At 42.3% G+C, this 20,399-nt stretch overlaps 1 protein-coding gene across 3 annotated transcripts in view; it reads left to right on the forward strand.

The window, feature by feature from the left end:
• Positions 1-2,023: 2,023 nt before the first annotated feature.
• Positions 2,024-20,399, forward strand: part of FUT8 (fucosyltransferase 8) — a 130,214-nt gene continuing 111,838 nt past the window's right edge. For all 3 annotated transcript variants that reach the window (XR_010070701.1, XR_010070703.1, XM_063332099.1), the window contains exon 1: positions 2,024-2,200. The gene's annotated coding sequence lies outside the window, so the exon portion shown is untranslated. The remainder of the gene's footprint in view (positions 2,201-20,399) is intronic.

The following is a 20,399-nucleotide window of genomic DNA, read 5'->3' on the forward strand; positions in this document are numbered from 1 at the left end:
TATTAATTATAGTTATTTTAGTTATATTATTAATTATTAGTTATTAATGGTACTTTAGTTTTTCTTACTTTTTCTTATGCATGCCTCAGCAATAGCTCACTAGTGGATTTATGTCACAAATGGAAAATGTTTCTAACCTCTTTTGAAACACAAACTGTTTTGTTCTTTTACCTGTGTAAACATTGTACCTAACCCAATGGGTTTTTGGAATCCAAATCCTTGACTAAGTTTGTAGGCATGACCGCAATATAATTCTTAGTAATTAAAATAATAACTTCTATCACAGTAATAGGGGCTAGCAGAAGCAACTCAATACCTGACAGCCACTGGCAATCTGCTTACGATTTCAATTTCTAAACTAATCTCTAGTGTTGTCAGTTAGGAATTAAAACCTTAGGGAAAATAGATATATCCATTATTTTTGCATTTCCAGATCTCTCTGGAAGGTTGCTATGGGCACAGAATATTACAATTCTTTCTGTCCTCCAAACAATGCTTGCAGCAGCTATGACCCAAGCTCCATGTTAGTAGGCAGCTGACCCATAACATATGAAGTCAAAAGAGAAAAACCAAGATACACTTCCACAGACCTTATAAGCACATTTATAAATGTTTACTAGTTCTGGGAAAAAACAAACAAACAAACAAAATAAAAAAAAAAGAGGGCTTGTGGAACAAGCCGGAGAAGACAAGTATGAACAAATACATCACAGAGCACTGATAGCAGGACAGCTCTTCTGAGACTGGGAAGAGGTCTCAGAAGGATGTGATAGTTACAAAAAAAATCCATCCCTACCAGCTCTGGCTTTTACACAAATCATAGGATACCAAAACATACTCTTACTGCGATTCCCACTCCACGTGCTACCTTCCCATCTCTGCCATTTCATCTCCCAAGAACACCGAAACATTCCCAGTGCACATTACAAACTTTGAAAATGTGTACAGCTTTCTCATGTGAATGCTGAGGAAATTACAGTTACATTAAATGCCCTGAAATTCTGCATCTATCTCAGTTCACCTGTGTTTATGCGCATTTTCAGGATGCATTTTGACAAGCCACCCAAGCAGGACAAGTCGTACATGCTGAAGTTAGCAGCCAGACTAGTGAGGGGTGCTCAGACAGAGCAGGCCTCCCTCACGCCCTGCAGCCACAGAGCACTTCTTTTACTCTCTTATTACAGTATCTTGTGTGATTTCTGTCCTTCGTAGGGATCATTATATTAAAAAACCCAAACAAACCATACTGAGCTTCTTCCTTGGCCGAGATGCTCTAGCACCGCAGCCGGGGACCCGCCTGTTGCAGGCAGCAGCCCTGGCGGGGGCTCCGGGCAGCGCCGACCAGCTCCTCCGCCTCTCGGCGTGCGCTGACCGGCAGCCGCGGCCGGCCCTGCCCGTCGACACTGCATCGCTGACGGGGCGATAAAGCCGGCTCTGCCGGAGAGACGTCTCCTCAGCGGCCGTGAAGGCCTGCCCCGCACCCCCTCGGAACTCCCTCGCAGGAAGAACGACGGCGGCGAAGCCGGGCGCTGCTCCCCGCACACACCCGTCGCCGCTCCCGGCCGCCCCATCCCCGCGGGCCCTCGCCGCCGCCCAGCAGCCCCGCGCCCGGCAGGGACAGCACGGCAGCCCGGGGAGATGGGGGGATGCCGCCGCCGGCGGCGGCCCTCAGCGCCGGGGCGGCCGCTCGCGCCGGGCCGTTGGGGTCGGGGTACGCAGCAGACCGGCGGCGGGCGGGGGATGTCCCCCGAGGCGCATGCGCGGCGCGCGCTCCGGCGCTGGATGACGAGAGCGATCTGGCAGCATCAGGAGCCCGACCCGCGCGCTCCCATAGGCCGCCTTCCCCCGGCCGGCGCGCGCCCGCGGCCGAGCTCTTCCTAGTGCGCTCGCGGAGGGGCGCGCGCGCGCGAGCCGACGGTTGCCCGGGCCGCGCGCTGCCCCGGCGTAACGCCGCTCCTCGCGCTGTCAGCTGCTCGCGCGCAGCGCTCCCCGCCCTCGGCGTGCGCGCTGCCCGCGTCTCGCGCTCCGTCCCCCTCAGCCCGCCGGCGGCTCCCGTTAAGCGGCGGCGGGTTCCTGCTTCCGTCTCCTCACCGCGGGGTCTCCCCGCCTTCCTCCCCCGCGCCGCTCGCCCCGGCGTCTCCCCTCGCCCGGCACCCTCGGCGCCGGCAGCGCGGGCCCCGCCAGCGGCGCCGGCACTCGGGTAAGGGGATGCGGGGGCTGAGCCGGGAGCGGCGGTGGCGGGGAAGCGGGTGCCGAGCCGAGACCGGGCTGCTCCAGCCAGCGCTCCCCATCTCTCCCCCGGGCCTGGCGCCACCGCCGTTGCGACTCCGGCGCTGCTCAGCAACCGCCGCCGCCGGGGGGGGTTGGTGGTGGTGGTGGCGGGGAGGGGGCCGGTCCCCCGCCGTGTGCCGGGGTCCCTGTGGGCTCCCTCACCTGAGGGGCGCTGGTGGGGCCTGAAGCGGCCGGAGAGTGCGGCGGGGGCCCTGCGCCCGGCGGGGGAAGGGGAGGCCGGGGTTTGGCGGGCGGCTGGGGCATCACCGTCGGTAACGGGGCCGGGCCGGGCCCGGGCGGGAGGTGCGTGCGGGCACCGGGCGGCGGCGGTGCCCCGGGGAGCGGCGCGGGCAGCGGTGTTGCCGCGGCGGGGAGCGCGGCTGCTGCCGTCCCGTGCGCCGCGGCCGCAGGGCGCGGGGGGCGGCCTCCAACTTTCCTTGTCCCAGGAACTGCGGCCGCCCGAGGGGACGCCTGGGTTTTGGAGGAGAGAAATACGTGGGAAACGTGGGCTTTGTGGAGGGACCTTACGCTGTAGGGCCGCCTGGTAGCTCGAGGAAGTGGTTGTCTTAAAAGGGTGCGGAGCCATCGGTTGTTGTCTGGGGCTTTTCCCACGGCGACCTTTACCGTATTTCGGCACATTTAACTGCTTTGGTCTTGGATTCTATTACTGATGAGGCTCTGGCAATTTTTCCTCTAGTCAAGTTTGTGCTTAATGTATGCTCAGGTCTTTCACGCGTGTGTGCGAGTGTGTACGCACAGTGTTCTAGATGCTGTCCAGAGACCAAGCTGTGACCCTCTGCTTTCAGAAGCTCATGATTGAGGGTAAAAGAATAGGTAGAGACTATAATGCTGTGGTGCAGGTTGTACCAAAAAGCCTATGGGCACAGACATCAGCTGAAAAATTGCTTGTTGAAAGACTGTAAGTTCCTTGGGGCAGTATCTGCTGTCCTTGTTCTTCAATGAACACATGGTACACTGTGATCCACATGCTGTGCATACGTGGATGTGGAAAACAACCATGTGTTCAGAACATTCTTCACTTTGTCATTGATCTTGTATTAGCACTTAGGGCCTGTCTGTGCGCATGTGTATACTGAAACATACACATCAGCTGAAATGTCTATGTTTCAGTTATATACATATATATATGTACTTCCTCTACCCCAAAATGTAGTATTAATGTTTAGGCATTAATTGAAAGCTAATGGAGTAAATACTTCAGAAAGAGTGTTTTTATTTTATAGTAGTATTCTTTTTCCTTTTGCTAAGGCATTCACCACTGTAAATTGTCAAAACCTTTAGAAAAGTCTGAACTATAAAAGCAAATAAATGGCTAACATTGCCTGTGCTGCTGCTGCGGCTTGGGGTGGTTTTACAGAAGGCTCTGTTACAATTCCTTCCATTATTGAAGAAAGCTAGTTACTAGGAGTTGGTGTGCTTTGATGTATTTCCAGTAACATCTGTTTCTCTGATTATTACTGGTATGCTTACCGCCAAATTTTTATTGATACTTGTTTGGTTTCATATGTATATGTTCCTTAAACTGACAAAGTAACGTATTGCAAAGTTTGCATATTTTCCCCACAACACATAATGAGACTTTTTTTTCAGTGTTGAAAGTATAATTGATTATTCATATTTTCTGAGCAAGCAGTTCAATAATGAGGGAAGGGTAGGAATCAGCCTGGAGCGTTGAATCACGCAAATTCATTGTTTTAGTGATGTAGCTGCCAGGACATTTGACAACTGGGAAATACAGAGGGTCAGACTGGAAGTTGTAGCTTTCTCTGTCTTTTACTTTTGTGTCTTTGTTTAAAATTTTGGCAGTTTCATTAGCTGAGCAACTGAAAAATATTAGTTCTAGCTAATATTAGGACAAGAAAAAAATGTTAGCTATGCTTGCTGTAGCAAAAATGGAGCTAATTCACCTTACATGAATCAGTAGAGGTAGTACTAAACCATATAGGGGCTTCCTTTTGCTTTGGCATCTGTAGTTTATGATCACTTTATTGGGACTGCAAACAGAGGCTTGATTGTATAATGGAATGGTTATATATTACAAAAATTGCAGACCATTCATAGGATTAATCTGAAAAATTTTATTTTTGGTCCATTCCTATCTCTCTGTAGCTGTATAGAATTGCTGCTTTATCTGTCAGATCTGTTCTAAACAAAATGATTTTCCCCATCTTGGAATTTATGTACAGTAAAAAATAATAAATGATAATTTTACATATACATTACCTGATCAGTCTGTTCATTGACATTTAAGGGGATAAAGATGAAGCAGGTTTGGACCTGGGTATTTAAATCTTGTTGCAGAGTCAGAATTTAAAATAAAAAGTAATTACTATAATCTTAGACTGGTCTGGAGGGGGAGCTAGTGTCAAAGCAAAATGTGACATATTTTTTTCTGGATTCAAAAGCTTGCTGTTTGGTCATAGAATATGCTTCTAATACAATAAGTAAAACAAATGTAGATGATGCATGCTATGTATGATTGCATTAATATGCATCTCTTTTATATGATGAATACAATCTGCAAGTGAAGTGATGTGTGTGTATTTTAGGGAAATTGCGTGGCTGTTTTGTTATTATGCAACAAAAACTATCTTCAAAGAACTTTGAAGTTGTAAGATCAAGCCCTCATAAATCGTGAAATGCCAGAATTAGGGATTCTCGTAAGAACTGTAATTTGGCCTGTAAATATATGGTTAAATGTTACACTTTTCCCTAGAATATTTCTTTCAGTGTATAGCATAGAATGGCATATATTGTGTTCAGTGAGTGATATTGAATCTTTTTTCTTGGTATCAAATAACGTATGGCCTCACTATTTGTTATGTGCTGTTCATAGTATACCTTCTTAATTTCCTCTTTTGCTGTTTCATTACCTTCAGTCTCTAGTGCCTTGCATGTTTCACTAGTAGTATTTTTGCAGAAGTCTCTGGAGAAGTGTTATGTGTCCCTTCATGTTGAATATCCAATTTAGGGCCTTTATGATGTAACTTTTCAAAATAATGTATCAGTGTATTAATGATTTGCATGTTCTAAAATGTTTTCTCTTAAAGGTCTGTTTCCCTAGGTAATTTACTAACAGTAATGGCTTTTCTTTGTTATTTTTTTATAGATGCCTTAACAGGGATCCATGAATGCATATGCTAGAAAAGACCTTGCTGCCTGATTAGTAGTATGGTGTCTGTTGATTTAGACTGCAAATTTAAATACTTAGATCTGCTACAATGTTAACCCCAAGATACTAAGTCCAAAATTTTGATCAGTGGATTGCCCATTGAAAGGCTTTTTGTTTGTTTGTTTGTTTGTTGTTGTTTGTTTTTGGTTTGTTTCTTTTTTTTTTTAAAGATGATTTGCTTGCAAGGAACAAGAAGAAAATAAAATTCTCCAGGACATTATTAATTCCCTCTCTTTTCCTGCAATACCTATCTTATTAACAGCACACTTGCCAACATTTGCAGTGCATATGGCAAGGTCCTTATATAATATAGTGTCGTTATTTACATTTTTTTTAACATCTTGTTCAGTAATATAGCAATAGTACCTTGCACACAAGGGCACAGAGGACAAGACCAAATAGTCTTTAATTTTTGTGATGTGACTATAATTTTTTATTTTTTTTTTTAAACTGAGGGTTAGTTTTTTGGTACTCATTATTTAAAATGAATACTTTGCGCATAACAAAAGTGTTCAACATGCTAGATTAAAAAAGGCAGCAACCCTGATGGACAGGAGGAAACTTTCTATCATGTGAGATTGCATTATAGCATATAAGTCTTTAGAAAGGCTGAAATGTGTATATTTTGCCATGAGACTTCTGCCACTTGAGCTAGCAGAGAATGTGATACTGGTAATTAGTAATCCATATGTGGTTCCAATGATAAGATTTGTGAACGATTTTCTGAGATTTTTAAGTGTTTCAAAGTAGTGAAAAAACTCTGGAATTTTGGGTTCTATTCCAGGCTCTGGGAATGATCATGTCCCGGTAGACGCTGATTTTTCTGCTTATTCCTTCCCTGTTATCTACTTAAATGTCTTCCTGTCCCAATCTTTTTTGCCCTATTCTGAAATTTTTATCACAATCCTATTTTCCCCATCTAAATAGTTTGTTTCTTACTAAAGGGCTTCTTGTCTGAGATCCATAACTACTGTGCAGGGAGATTTTGACTAATACGTTGTTTATCTCATTGTTCTTTCACTGTTTGAATCCTATACGGTTATTCACACTCCTGTCTGCTAGTCTCAGACTTCTGTCCACTATCTTCAGCTTCACATCCCATTCTCTGTCATGGCTAGGATCTGTCCTCTCTATGTTTTGCTTTTCCACTGGCTCCTGTTCTGTCTTCTGAAGTTTTCCAACTTCAGTGTTGTACTTCATTCTGCTCTCCCTACCTAGCTGTTCTCTCATCTGCATTTGTTTACTCCTTTCCTATCAGTCTTCTCACCCATCTCAGACTTTGTGTGTAATCAAAATTCAAGATTCTGTACACCACATCAACAGTTATCAGCTTTTTCCTACATTACAGTTCTTTCTTCAGTGAAGTCCCGTTGGTCTCCCTCTTTTTGACCCTTTTGTTCACATGGATAGCTTACCTCTTCATGCTTGCTGGTTCCAGCAGGACATCACTGAGAAGCAATTTAGATGCCAGTGGTCCATGCTGATACTCAGGAAAACAAGCAGGCCTATCTAGAGATGAGCCTGGCTTAACAGGGAACTTTACAGGAACTCAAAAAGGAACTTCGTATGGCAAAGTAACCTGCTCTGTTCATGTGGGGTGAGCGGTGGACATTGTCTACCAGGATTGCTCCAAGGCTTTTGATATGGTGCCTCACAGCCTCCTCCTGGAGAAGCTGATGTCTTACGGTCTAGACAAGTAGTCTGTGCAGTGGGTGGGGAACTGGCCGACAGGCTGCACCCAGACGGTGGTGGTAAATGGCTCCTTTTCAAACTGGCAGCCTGTCACAAGTGGGGTCCCCCGGGGATCAATATTGGGCCCAATGCTGTTTAGTATCTCATAAGTGATCTGGATGATGGGATCAAGTGTACCCTGATGAATTTTGCTGGTGACACCAAACTGAGTGGGGAAGGGGACACTTTGGAAGGGAGAGCCACCCTGCAGAAGACCTGGATAGGCTGTGGAAGAGTGGGCTAACAAGAACCTTATGAAGTTCAACAAGCACAAGTGTAAGGTCTTGCACCTGGGAAAACATAATCCAGGAGTGTAGCATGGGCTGGGATTTACCTGGCTGGGGAGCAGCTCTGTAGAAGGGGACCTAGGGGTCTTGGTGGATAATAAGGTCAATATGAGTGAACAGTGTGCTGCTGGGGCAGAGAAAGCCAACAGGATGTTGGGTTGCATCAACAAGGGCATCACCAGCAGAGAGAAAGAAGTCATTATCCCACTCTATTCAGCACTTGTCAGGCCTCACCTGTGGGTGTGGCCTGACAAGAGAGTACTGTGTTCAGTTTTGGTCCCTGCTACACAAAAAAGATGTAGACAGGCTGGAGAGGGTCCAGAGAAGGGCCACCAAGATGATCAAAGGACTGGGAAGCATGCCATATGAGGAAAGGCTGAGAGAACTGGATTTGTTCAGTCTTGAGAAAAGAAGGCTTAGGGGACACCTTATCACCATGTTCCAGTATTTAAAGGGTGGGTACAAAGAAGATGGAGACTCCCTTTTTACAAGGAGTCACATGGAAAAGATGAGGGGTAATGGGTACACGTTACTCCTGGGGAGATTCCAATTGGACACAAGAGGAAAATTTTTCACAATGAGAACAATCAGCCATTGGAATAATCTCTCCAGGGAAGTGGTGGATTTCCCAACAGTGGACACTTTTAAGATTCAGCTGGACAGGATGCTGGGCCATCTTGTCTAGACTGTCCTTTTGCCAAGAAAGGTTGGACCAGATGATCCTTGAGGTCCCTTCCAACCTGGGATTCTGTGATTCTATGATTATGTGATTCATGTCTGAACTGCAGTGCAAAAGTGGGATATACAAGCAGTGGAAGCTGGGACAGGCAACAAAGGAGAAATTTAGAAATGTTGTCCTATTATATAGGGATGACATCAAGAGAGCCAATACTTACCTAGAGTTGACACTTGCAAGGGAGGTCAAGGGCAGAAAGAAGAGTTTCTTTGAGTACTTTAGTAGTAAAACACTGGACAAGTAAAATATGGGGTTGTTTCTAAATGTGATGTGTCATTTAGTGACAATGGACATGGATAAAGCTGAGATATGCAATGCCCTCTTCGCCTTAGTGGGTCTTCACCAACAAGGTCTCCCAGGCCTCTGTGATTAGTGGCAGGGTTTGAGGAGAGTAGCTATCAGCAGTGGGTGAGTCAAGGATTATTGAGAGAACTTGAATCGTACAAGTCCACGTGGCCAAGTGGACTGTGTCTGAGGATGTTGATAGAGCTGGTCGGAGTCACAGTGAGGTCCCTCCCCATCATCTTTGAGACATCTTGGATATCGGGAGAGCTTTCTGATGACTGGAGAATGGCGTATGTTGCACTCTTTGAAAAAGGCCAAAACCAGTTCAAGATGCTACAAAGCTGACTAGCCTCCTTTTCGTCCCTGGGAAAATAGGGCGTTGGTTATGTCCTCAGAACACATTTCTGGGCACAAGAAGAAGGAATTAATTGGCATCAGTTGGCATGGGTTTACCAAATGTAAATCATGCACGACTGTTGCATTCTATGATAAAATGGGTGAATCTTTTGATGAGGGGAGAACAAGGTAAATTTAATTTACCTTGACTTTAGCAAGTCTTTCAACTTCGTCTCCAACAATATTCTTGTATCCAAATTTGGACATTACAGTCTGAGTGGATGGAGAACTAGATGAGTAAAAGACTGGTTGGATGGATGGACTCAGAAAGTAGTGGTTAATGTGTCATATATGGAGGTTGGTAACAAGTGGGGTTCATCCTGAGAAGGTGATGGTGTGTGCTCTTGTGCCTGCAGGTGACACCAAATTGGGGGGAATAGTTGATATGTGTGAGGATGGCACTGCCATTCAGATGGGCTTTGGCGCTGTGGACACAAGGCCCACCTGGAGCCTTATGAAATTCAGCAAGGACAAATGCGAAGCCCTGCACCTGGGCAGGGAGAGTACCTTGCAGTGATACTGTCTGGGAAGCAGCTGTGCTGAAGAAACCTGGAGTCCTGGTGGACAGCGCTCTGACCATGGGCCAGCAGCAGCATGTCCCTGCAGAAAAGAAGGGCAACAGCATCCTGGGCTGTATTAACAGGAACATAGCCAGTAGGTGGAGAGAAGTGATTATCCCTCTCTACTTGGTGCTCATTAGACTACATCTAGAGAAGTGTGCCCACTTTTGGGACCCTCAATGCAGGAAGGACATCGATGAACAGAAGTGAATTCAGTGGAGGGCTACCAAGATCGTTAGGGAGCTGGAGCACTTGCCCCATGAGGAGAGGCTGAGAGAGCTGGGTTTGTTCAGCGGGAGAAGAGGTGGCTTCAGGGGGACCTAAAAACAACCTCATGGTGTTCTTTGAGGAGATCACTGAGAAGATGGAGTCAGGCTCTTTCTGAGGCCTGTAGTGGAAGAACACAAGGCAGTGGTCATAAATTGAAACAAAGGAGGTTCAGATTGGGTATAAGGAAAAACTTCTTCTCCATGAGTATAGTCAAGCTGTGGAAGAGGTTGCCCAGAAAAGCTGTGCAGACTCTGTCTTAGAGGTTTCCAAGACCCAACTGAATAAAGCTGAGTAACCTGTTCTGATCTCCTAGTTGACTTTGAGCAGGAGGTTGGACTGGGGATATCTGGAGGTCCCTTCCAACCTGTATAATTCGGTAAGTCTACAGCTGCGGATGCTTAGTTCCATTTATAATGGAATGCAGTCAGTACAGACAGAATGTGTAGGTGACTCAGCTATAACATATCAAAACAAAGTCAATAACAGTAATGTTACAGTGAGCTTGACAAAAACATCATTTGGGTGTCAGGGTATGCATTTTGCTGTCTCTTGGGAAGATGCATGTGGATCTTAGAGCACGCAAGTGATTAAACTTTTTGAAGAAAAAATAGCCTTTTGCAATGGAGCAAAAGTGTATTTTTCTGTAACTTTACTTGGGAAAAAATGTTTTGCGTACAATGAAAACACTGAAGTAGCTCAGCTTTGAGTGGACACCTGGCACAGAATCGGTCATCTTGGAAAGCCTTTGGCAACTTAAAAGAAACTGAAAAATGAATCTTCTACAAGGAAGTATCTGTCAGCCTTAAAAACAGGTGATCTTTCTGGGTCATTTGTCATTTGATGTAAATGTAAATTCATATTATGTAGCTCATAATGCATCATTTCAAGGTGGTGATTTTCTGACTTTCTGTTAAATCGGTTGCAATAAATTCTGAGTTTTTTTCCCCACCAATATGTGATATACTAGTTCCCTCACATGATTATTTTTTGTCTCTTTTCTCCCCTCTGTCCCTCCCCCTCTGTGTTTCCAAAGTGGGGATGGGGAACAAATAAAAGAAGAGAAGCAGTCCTAAGATACAAGGAATCTAGTAACTGTTTTGGAAGACTTACGGCTACAAGTCTTCAAATCGGAAGAGTTACTTGTAGCAAACAGTTACTGTTAAATGACAGGCTGGGAATCTTTTTTTTTTTTTTTTTTTTTAAATTATATTTTTGCTAATTCAAGTTAATTCAAGTATGAAATGCTACATGAAAAAGTCTTTGAATTACCCTTTTCTGAGGTTTTTACCCCTTTATATGTACTGGCTAACCTGTAGTCTTTGAGGATCCTCCCTAAGACGGTTGGTGATTTCTGTAGCAAAGCATAGTTTCCCGTGAATCAACCATTTTACTTACTTCCAGCAAATACTATATATTAATAAAGCATAATTTATATCTTTTATTTTCAGGTGTAATACATTCAAAATAAAATGAAACACTGCAGATATCGGTCATTCTAGGATTTGGTGAAATTTGTCCTGCTAGAGTTGCTTTATGGTAGCAATATTAATTCAGAAAGTAAGTGCTTTTTAGGAGTCTGCTTTTATTATATGTTTGCTTCATAACTTCATAGTGGTACAGTGAACTATTTTCTCTAGTATTAGAGAGTTTCTTTTGTGAGACAGTTAATAGCAATGAGTATCACCATGACATTATAAATTCTGCAAGGTAGAGACTGTTTTTAGAAGCTTGTGGAACATTGCTGTGAATATCTTATGGAAGTTAATTCTGACTTGCTGTGTGTTAGAATCTTTCTTCAAAGCATTACTCTTCCAAAAGATTTTGTAAAGGAACAGTAAGAATTCTGTTCCAGCAACTTCCCCATGTTCATCTTTAGTTTATTGAATTACTTATGTTGATCTCCACCATAATTTGGTTAGAACTTGCACAGTGTCATAGTAACTTTTTATGCTAAGCCTGATTTGTATGGGTACAAATAGATTTGTCAGGATTTTTGGAGTTTAAACTTTAAAGTTTTTGCCTATAAGGAGATTTCTCTTTCCCCTATTTATGGTTTTGTTTCAGTGAGACACCTTTCTGGTGTTGTGCCATGCCTTGGTATGCTTACATAGTCTCTGCACTTTCTTTCTATGTGGTCTGGGCTTTTTAGCTTTTTAAAAGGTTTGGAAAGACTTGTTTGCAGTTCACAATCTTCTGCATGCATGTCTTCATGTTTCTATTTATGTCACAGTTCTGTTCGGATTTTTTGGTTTTTTTTTAGCAGTACATCATCTTACTTTTTGGTCTGTCTTGGGGTGTTTTCACTGTTAGGACAGTATGAATTACACTCTTCTCCTGATGTGGCCCATTGTTTAGGACACAGTGGCATTGGAAGATATTTTCCTTGAGTTGTTTTGCTCTGCAGATGCCTAGTCAGTGCTCTGGATTTTGGGATGAACTGCTAGAAATTCTCTCTGCAGCTTTTGCTCTCTTTTAACTTCAGTGAGGTGGTACTCGACTAAGTATCAATACTATTAAGTTTGCCCTACCAGTCTGTAAAGATGGGTGGCAATTTGGGTAATACAACAGCTTACATCACACCCTATGACAGCATCTTCAAACAAAATAGACTTTGTTTACTTCCTACGGAGCAGTGGATGTTGTCCCTTAGCAGGTTGGTGATGGTTTCTTCTGATGGAAATTTTTTCCTGCAGTGGCAGCAGGACCCTTGAAATGCGTGTGAGAAAGCCCTTTTATCCTCCTTCTCCACTTTATTACAATGGATAGCGCTCTTACAGGATGAGGATGAAAGAAACGTTGATCTCTCAAGGAGCTAGATATACATATAAGGTACAGAGAGTTCAACATAATTTAAAATGCTTGTTTGATTTTCCTGTACAACATATTGCAGTGTCATGCATAGGTAATGATAGATAATAATTCTGCAGATTCCATGTCTACAGAAGTGCTGAGAGAACATTGTCTCTATTCAGTTGATTGCTCTTCACATCTCTCTATGCGTGTGCACAAAATCACTTGCTTGCAGTTTTTCCTCAGGCATGCTGAACACACATCTCCAATATACCCCTAGATGCTTCAAGCTATTGGGCCAAGAATAGGAAATATCCTGACTACTGAAATCTGTCAGTAAAGTCATAAAACCATGTCTTAAGATGTAACAGTTTATGCTGGTGTCTCTCAGTCAGAGATGTTTTCATCCTAGACTCTCCACAGGGTGAGTTTGAGATACCATTTTACAGAATGTTGATTTTTGCTTACTTCCAAGTCCACTGTTTTCTAAAGTCTTACAGGAGATAAGATCATGCTGTCCCGTCTTGCAGAGACAGTTACAATTTTGTGACCAATTATATTTTCAATTAGGACTTCCAGGACTCTGCCTTTCATGGCACATTTTCTTATGTAGATTGTGAGTATATCTACTGTTCCAACTGTATCACGCTCAGCTTCACTATTTGAATGGTGTGGCTGTTTAGGGTGGGCTTGCTCATTCTTCATGAGTATAGAAGGGGAACTGTCAGATTTGTATGCCTACCTAAGTGGATTAGTTAGCTGTCTGCATCTCACCAGTGTTGATCTATTCACCGTTACAATTGATTCCCTGCTGAAACAAACTCAAAATAATTTATTTTTTTTTCTGTGTGGCAGTTTTTTCTCATTGGTCTTACTTGGAAGGTTTGTCTGTGCTTTCTCACTCTACAGTTTTGATATTGAAGCAGAGAACACTCATGCCATTTTTCCCAGAAGATGTTCCATATTATGGGGATACCCGAGTCCACTGTCCTTTTCTAAAGGCATTTTTTTGTGTTTTAGCAACCTGCTCTCTTCCTTTACTTATATAAGTTATTTTCTTCGCTGTATTTAGACAGTATATGGAGGGTCAACCATTGCAAGACCACTCTCAATAATCTTTGAATGCTCATGGCAATTGGGAGAAGTGTCCAAAGACTGGAGGAAAGCAAATGTCGCTCCTATCTTTAAGAAGTGCAAGGAGGACACAGGGAACTACAGGCCAGTCAACCTCACCTTTATCCCAGGGAAGATGATAGAACAGCTAATCCTGGAAACCATTTCTAGGCACATGAAGGACAAGAAAGTAATCAGGAGTGGTCAGCATGGATTCACCAAGGGGAAGTTATGCTTGACCAACTTTGATGACCTTCTATGATGAAATGACTGGCTTGGTAGACAAGGGCAGAGCAGTGGGATTTGTCAGCCTAGACTTCAGTAAGGCTTTTAACACTGTCTCCCATAAGATCATCATAGAGAAACTGATGAAGTATCGGTTGGGTGAGTGGAAAGTGAGGTGGATTGAAAACTGTCTTTGTGTCTGGGTCCAGAGGGTGGTGATCAGCGGCGTGAAGTCTAGCTGGAGGCGAGTAACTAGCAGTGTAGCCCAGGGGTCAATACTGGGTCCATCCCTGTTTAACATCTTCATTAATGACTTGGATGATGGGGATGGAGTGCAACCTCAGCAAGTTTGCTGGTGACACAAAACTGGGGGGAGTGGCTAATATGTCAGAGGGTTGTGCTGCCATTCAGAGGGACCTTGGCAGGCTGGAGAAATGGGCAGACAGGAATCTCATAGTGTTCAACAGTGAAACAGCAAGTCCTGAACCTAGGGAGGAACAATCCCATTTGCTGGAGGCTGTCTGTCTGTAAGGCAGTTTTGCAGAAAAGGAGCTGGGATTCCTGGTGGACACCAAGTTGAACATGAGCCATCAATGTGCCCTTGTGGCAAAAAAGGCTAATGATATCCTGGGCTGCATTGGAAGGAGTGTTGCCAGCAGTTCAAGGGAGGTGATCATTCCCTTCTACTCAGCACTGGTGCCGCCACACCTGGAGTACTTAGTCCAGTTCTGGGCTCCTCAGTACAAGAGGGACATGGACATACCGGAGAGAGTCCAGCAAAGAGCCACAAAGATGATGAAGGAACTGGAGCATCTGTCCTATGAGGAAAGACTGAGGGAGTTGGGGACTGTTTAGCCTGGAGAAGAGAAGGCCTGGGGGAATCTTATCAATGTGTATAAATACCTGAAGGGAGGTTCCGGGGGCAAGATGACCTGAGGGATGGTGCAGTGTACTCCCTGGATCTCAGTAAGAAAGGCATGACAACAGGTGGCTTAATAACTGTTTTAATAAGACAGACTAAGAAGAGGGATATAGATAGCAAAAAAATCTTACGTCTCTTCAGACGCTGGGCACCGTGTTTTTGTGCAGCATGGGTTGGAGGAGCCTGGATTGATTTTTCCCCTCGCACATTGTACAGAGCAGATCCTGTCTGTGGAGAGAAGCCCTCCTTTCTGGTCATTTAAGCTATTATACAGTTCCCTCACAAAAACCCAACTCTTCCTAAAGAAAGTTCTCATGAGAAGTTCTCTCTGCACTTTTAGATAAAGGGAAGACCACACAGGTGGCATAATCACTGATACGGAGAGGGAGCTATTTGCAGGCTCCTCTGTTACAATTAGCTGGCTGAGTATATCCCGCATCCAAGGAATTCGTGCAGTGCAGCACAGGCTTGTACCCACTCAACTGTGACGTGAATCACTGACTCCTAAATGTGCAGCTGTCTCTTGGTCAGGATCAATACAGGAAGGTACAAAGAGGATGGAGCCAAGCTCTTTTCAGTGGTGCCCAGTGACAGGACAAGAGGTGATGGGCACAAACTGAAACACAGGTGGTTCTGTCTTGAACATAAGGAAACACAGTTTTTTACTGTGAGTATGTGTAAGAACTGGCACAAGTTGTCCAGACAAGTTGCGGAGACACCATCTTTGGAGATACTCAAAAGGCATTTGGACATGTTTCTGGTCAACTGGTGCAAGGTGGCACCACTGGACGAGGGGGTTGGACAAGATGACCTCTAGAGGTCCCTTCCGATTTCATCCATTCTGTGATTCAATGCAGTGTTGTGGTTTTATGTTTGTTTTCTCAAGGGAGGATGCTCTTCCCTTGACATTGAACATTTTTCCCTGTAGTTGAGACTGGATTCCAAAAAGATAGAGTTGTGCTAAAACCAATATTCAGACTCTCATCTGACAAGCAGGCAGGTCACTAGAGTTTAAACTCTAGTGTTTGCGTCTTAGTTGCCAAATGGCTTCTTGGGTCTCAGTTATGCTTTCTACAAGGATTCTTTTATTTATTGCGTAAGCATCTAGGAATGATTCTGTATTTGATTGAACGGTCTTCTGATACCTGTCAACTTCTTTCCATTGTCTTGTCTCTGTCATAACCTTACTTTTTTGCTTTATTTTTTTTTAAATTTACGGAAAGAATCTGAGGATGTATAATGTGCTTCACCTTAACTCAGATGCAGGATGGAAAGCAGTAGACCCAAGAAAGGGTTAAATAAGTTATGAAGACAGAGGGAGCATAAAACTATTAGTCCAAATGTCTGAGGCATGTAATTTGCTGAAGATCTGAATGAATAACAGAATTCTGATTATTGGTTGATGATTTTTGCAATTACGGGTAGCTCTTGTTGAAATATTTGATAAATACATTAACGTGTAATACGACTTCATTTTTCCTATGCTTTTGTCATCCGTTGTAATAATGATAAAGGAATTTTTATGCTAGGTTAGACCTACTGGCTGTAGTCAAGTGAATTGTTCAAGAGCTAGTGACAGCTTTGCAAAAAGTAGGGATCTGGTAGATAGCAGTACAACATTTCTACAGAAATTATGTCATATTGTTCAGGGAAGTAGAATGATTGAAATTAATTTTTGAAATGAAGGAGCATCATTAGTTTATCTGAAGACATAATTGCAGTGTTTGCTATACTTTTACTTGAGAAAGTTGTTTATTTTTTGGGGGCGTTTTAGCTGAATTCTCAGGTTAAGTGCCTGTGGTTTTATACAGAATTGTTAAAATTAACTTGCACTCAGAACTTAAGGATACAATTGCTTCTGGACAGTAATTTAGGCAACTCAATATTTTGAGCTTCACCTGTTGTTAAGATATCCTTTTATCTAACTTTTTATGTCAGCTTGACAAAAGTTAGCATTTGGAAAAGATGAAATATAAATCCTTTTTATCTGCAGTTTTTGTTAATATGATGTGTGTCTGTTTTTTTTCCCCCAAGCTGATTCTTGATCAGTACTTTTATATAACAAAAATTTTACTGGTTTGTTAACTTTGGGGATCCCTTCTGTAGTACTTTGACATGGCAGATTCCAGGTTTGCTCTTGGTTAAATAACATCCTGCTTTCTCAGCAGAGAGTCCTCACCTTAAAGTAGAGTAGATTTGTGAAAGAATTATGTATTTAGAAGACAAGCATAAAATTGGCTATGATACAATGTACTAAAGGTTTTCAGGTATTGTCAGTCATGCCACGTTGGTTAAGGCGTCTGTATGATATTTTCAATGTGTTTTGCTACAGGTTGTTTAGGAAAATAAGTGATTAATCTTGATGGCTTTTTGTTTTTATAGATTTATATGACTAATTTTTTATGTTTCTAAAAATCTGAGCTGGTAGCTGGAGATATGGTTTAGTGTCCCATCAGAAGTATCAACCAAAATATCAATTACATGGTTATTTTTGAAAATAAATGTGAAAAATCAGAAGCAGAATTGTATCTTGTTAATTTCAGAGTGCTGTCTCAAAAGTGCATATGGATTCTAAACAGTCTTTCTCTGACTTGCTTAATGTTTATGTAGCTAATGTAAATATGGAAACACTTTTTCACAGTCTTTAAATGTTTATTTGAATATTTTTTCTCATGACACTGATGTGAAATGTTGCAATATGCTCACACTGTGTTACACCGCAAAGGTGCATCCTGGGAGTTCATGAAGATTACTGTTTCCTGCTGAGAAGTTTGTAAATAGTGGGTGTAATTCAGTGCCACCTGCAAGTCAAACATATTTAGACAGTACAGTTTTTCATTTATTGAGGGGGTTTCCATTGATCTGACTTCTAGGGCAGTAAAGAACAGCTTGTGTGCCTAATGTTACTGTGTGCCATTTCTGTTATTCAAGCGCTCCGCAATCTTTGGATTGATAACCTTTGTGAGCGGCTTTTCTCCTAAGTCTCTTACAAATGTGTAGTATCGTTGTTGCTTGAACTTCTTACCTTCCCGTCAGAAGCAACCACAAGGAGATTGATTATTTCTTTATGTGGCTTAGACATATCTTATCAAAAGAGGTGATAGCTTTAACTGTGCTTTTTGAAATCATAAGTGCTTTGGAATGGAAGTGTATGGAATGCTCCTTGGGACAGTTCTTTTCTTAGTTGTTGCTTGAAAATGTTGCATCAGTTTGGTGTTTATTAACTGCCATCACCTGGTGTTGAAGGATATCTATAGGTCAGGGCCCTTAGATTATGGCATTTTTTTATTTATATGTTAGGTCAAATGTGATTATAAAGAAGGAAGTGCTGTGAACTGTGAATTCCCATCTGAGAATTCTTCAGCTGTGTTTGGATGTGCTGTGTGAAGATTTACTGTTATTTTGAAGGTGGATAGTCCCAGGTGTGCACAGTTAATATGAACTAACATTAAAAAACTCCCAAAATACACCGTGACAGTATTTAAGAATAATCAGTGTAAATACTTCTTGTGGTATATTAGTAGCACATATATCGGTGTGAAAAGTTTCTGATGGAATGTGGTAAACCAAAATGGAATATTGTCTTTCAAACTGTGATTTCTAATGGCATTTATACTGTTGTAGGGGCCTGTTTTCCCTAAGCTGCATTTATTACATATGTGTAGTTGGTGACAGTTGCTCAATCAGCATGTGTAGTGTGTGGAGAAAAGATACTTGGAAGGAAGAGACATCAGTTCTTGAGGATGCTGTTTGAGCCTCAACAAAACATTTTGTCTCTCAGCTATCTTTTATCTTGTTCTTTTTCAGCTTTAGACTTTCTGTTTCCTGATGGAGACGTATGAAGCATAGTGACAAATTTGTCCTCCTTTATCCAGTAGGCTCTCTAATGAGTTCAATGATGGACAGTACTGCTGTCAAACTGTATCTCTGTACAGCTATGTGTATAGTGAAAGCTAGTACAAAATCTGCTTTTACATCAGGTTTAAGATTACATCTCAATGTTTATTAACATTGTCTCAATGTTTTTTCTTTCATGCTTCCCTGAGTTCTTCCATATACTGCCTTTTCCTTTCATACTGTCCTCTTACTGGGATCAGGATTTAGCAGAAAACCTAATTTTAGGATGCTATATCCCTCAGTGTTTGAGTACTGCCTTGTGTACTTTGGATGGTGTCTGTTAGCATCTCTTGACTGCTGTGGGAAAGGGTGATCTATGGCTAAGTGAAGCTGCTGTTATGAAGGAAAACAGAAGTGATGCTGTATGAAGACTAGCTTACACATACAGTATAGATTATACATATCTGTATTATACATATATAGATATACATATATACGAAACTGTATAATTATACTAGATTATATGTAGTATATAGCTCACATAGGTATATGACTGTACTGGTCACATAGGGTAGCTTGTACCACAGTGATTAGATACTGTGGGGAAACTTGAATTACTCACCAATATATGCTTGTTTTGGGAGTGAATGAATGAAGAACTCTCAGCAGTGGAGCCTTTAACCCACTGTAAATTCATTGCAGTGAGTCTGTTTGCTTTCTTTCGTACATTATAAACTGAAAGAGATAAAAAGATAGAATTCAACTTTATTAAATTCAACATGTAACTCTAAAAATGATATTTGCTTCTTATCACTGAGCAGGAAAGACATATGGATAATTTCCTAAAAATGTCCTTCATAAATTAAGCATCAGAGGAATAAGAGAGAAATGCAAGATTGCCTAATGGATAGTGTAAGTGGGAGATAGGAAAATAACAGAACCACTTCAGGAGGAGCCTTCATGCATACATTTAACAATAGTCTTTTCTTAATATCACACTGTTTTAGTCTGTTTGTGGTGAAGTACGCTCAAGGAAAAGTTGTGTCAAAGATTATTCAAATATGAGCAACTTAAAAGATTTGAAACCTCTCTGAAATGAAATGTACCGTATTATTAGTACAGGTTTTTTACCTAACATTTAGAGTCTATAAAGCTTGGTGTATAGGATTGAGGAATAGTTTCAAAGGCATTTTCTGGTGTACATACATAAATTGCTTATTTTTTGTGTAATATTCATGTTAGTAGAATTATATTAAATACAAATTTTCAGCTTCCTTCATTATCAGGGAACATCAGCCACCTAACAGACAAATTTCAAAAAGGTCCTTCAGATTTTTCTTATTGAAAATCCCTGACCACTTCTTTGATCTTAATTGCTAGAATCTCAGCTCTGATAGTCGTCTTGACCTTTGTTTGAAGATCTATCTTTGATTAGCCTGTGTCTGATAAACATGAAGCTGCAGTGCTGTCTTGCCTCAAGGGAAGCAGTGTTGTATCCTTTTTTCTCAGCTTCCTGGATGCTGAACACTGCTTGCATCTGTTCTTAGCCTTCCCACGGAGCAGCAATGGCAGCAGTATGAAATTAATACCATCTTTGAAATCTGCATAGCTGCTGATGTGGTTCAGAATCACAGCGGTGAAGTTGACCCCAGTCTTGTTAATGTCACCTTACTGCTATTTGACCAATCAGTTAGTAAAAGCAGAGTCAATCAAGCTGTTTGATAACAGATTTTGGATAAAATGTTATGATTTTTATTTGGTTCTTGTTTGAAAAACTTGAAAT

This window comes from Chroicocephalus ridibundus, chromosome 4 (assembly GCF_963924245.1).
Source record: "Chroicocephalus ridibundus chromosome 4, bChrRid1.1, whole genome shotgun sequence".
Lineage (NCBI taxonomy): Eukaryota > Metazoa > Chordata > Aves > Charadriiformes > Laridae > Chroicocephalus > Chroicocephalus ridibundus.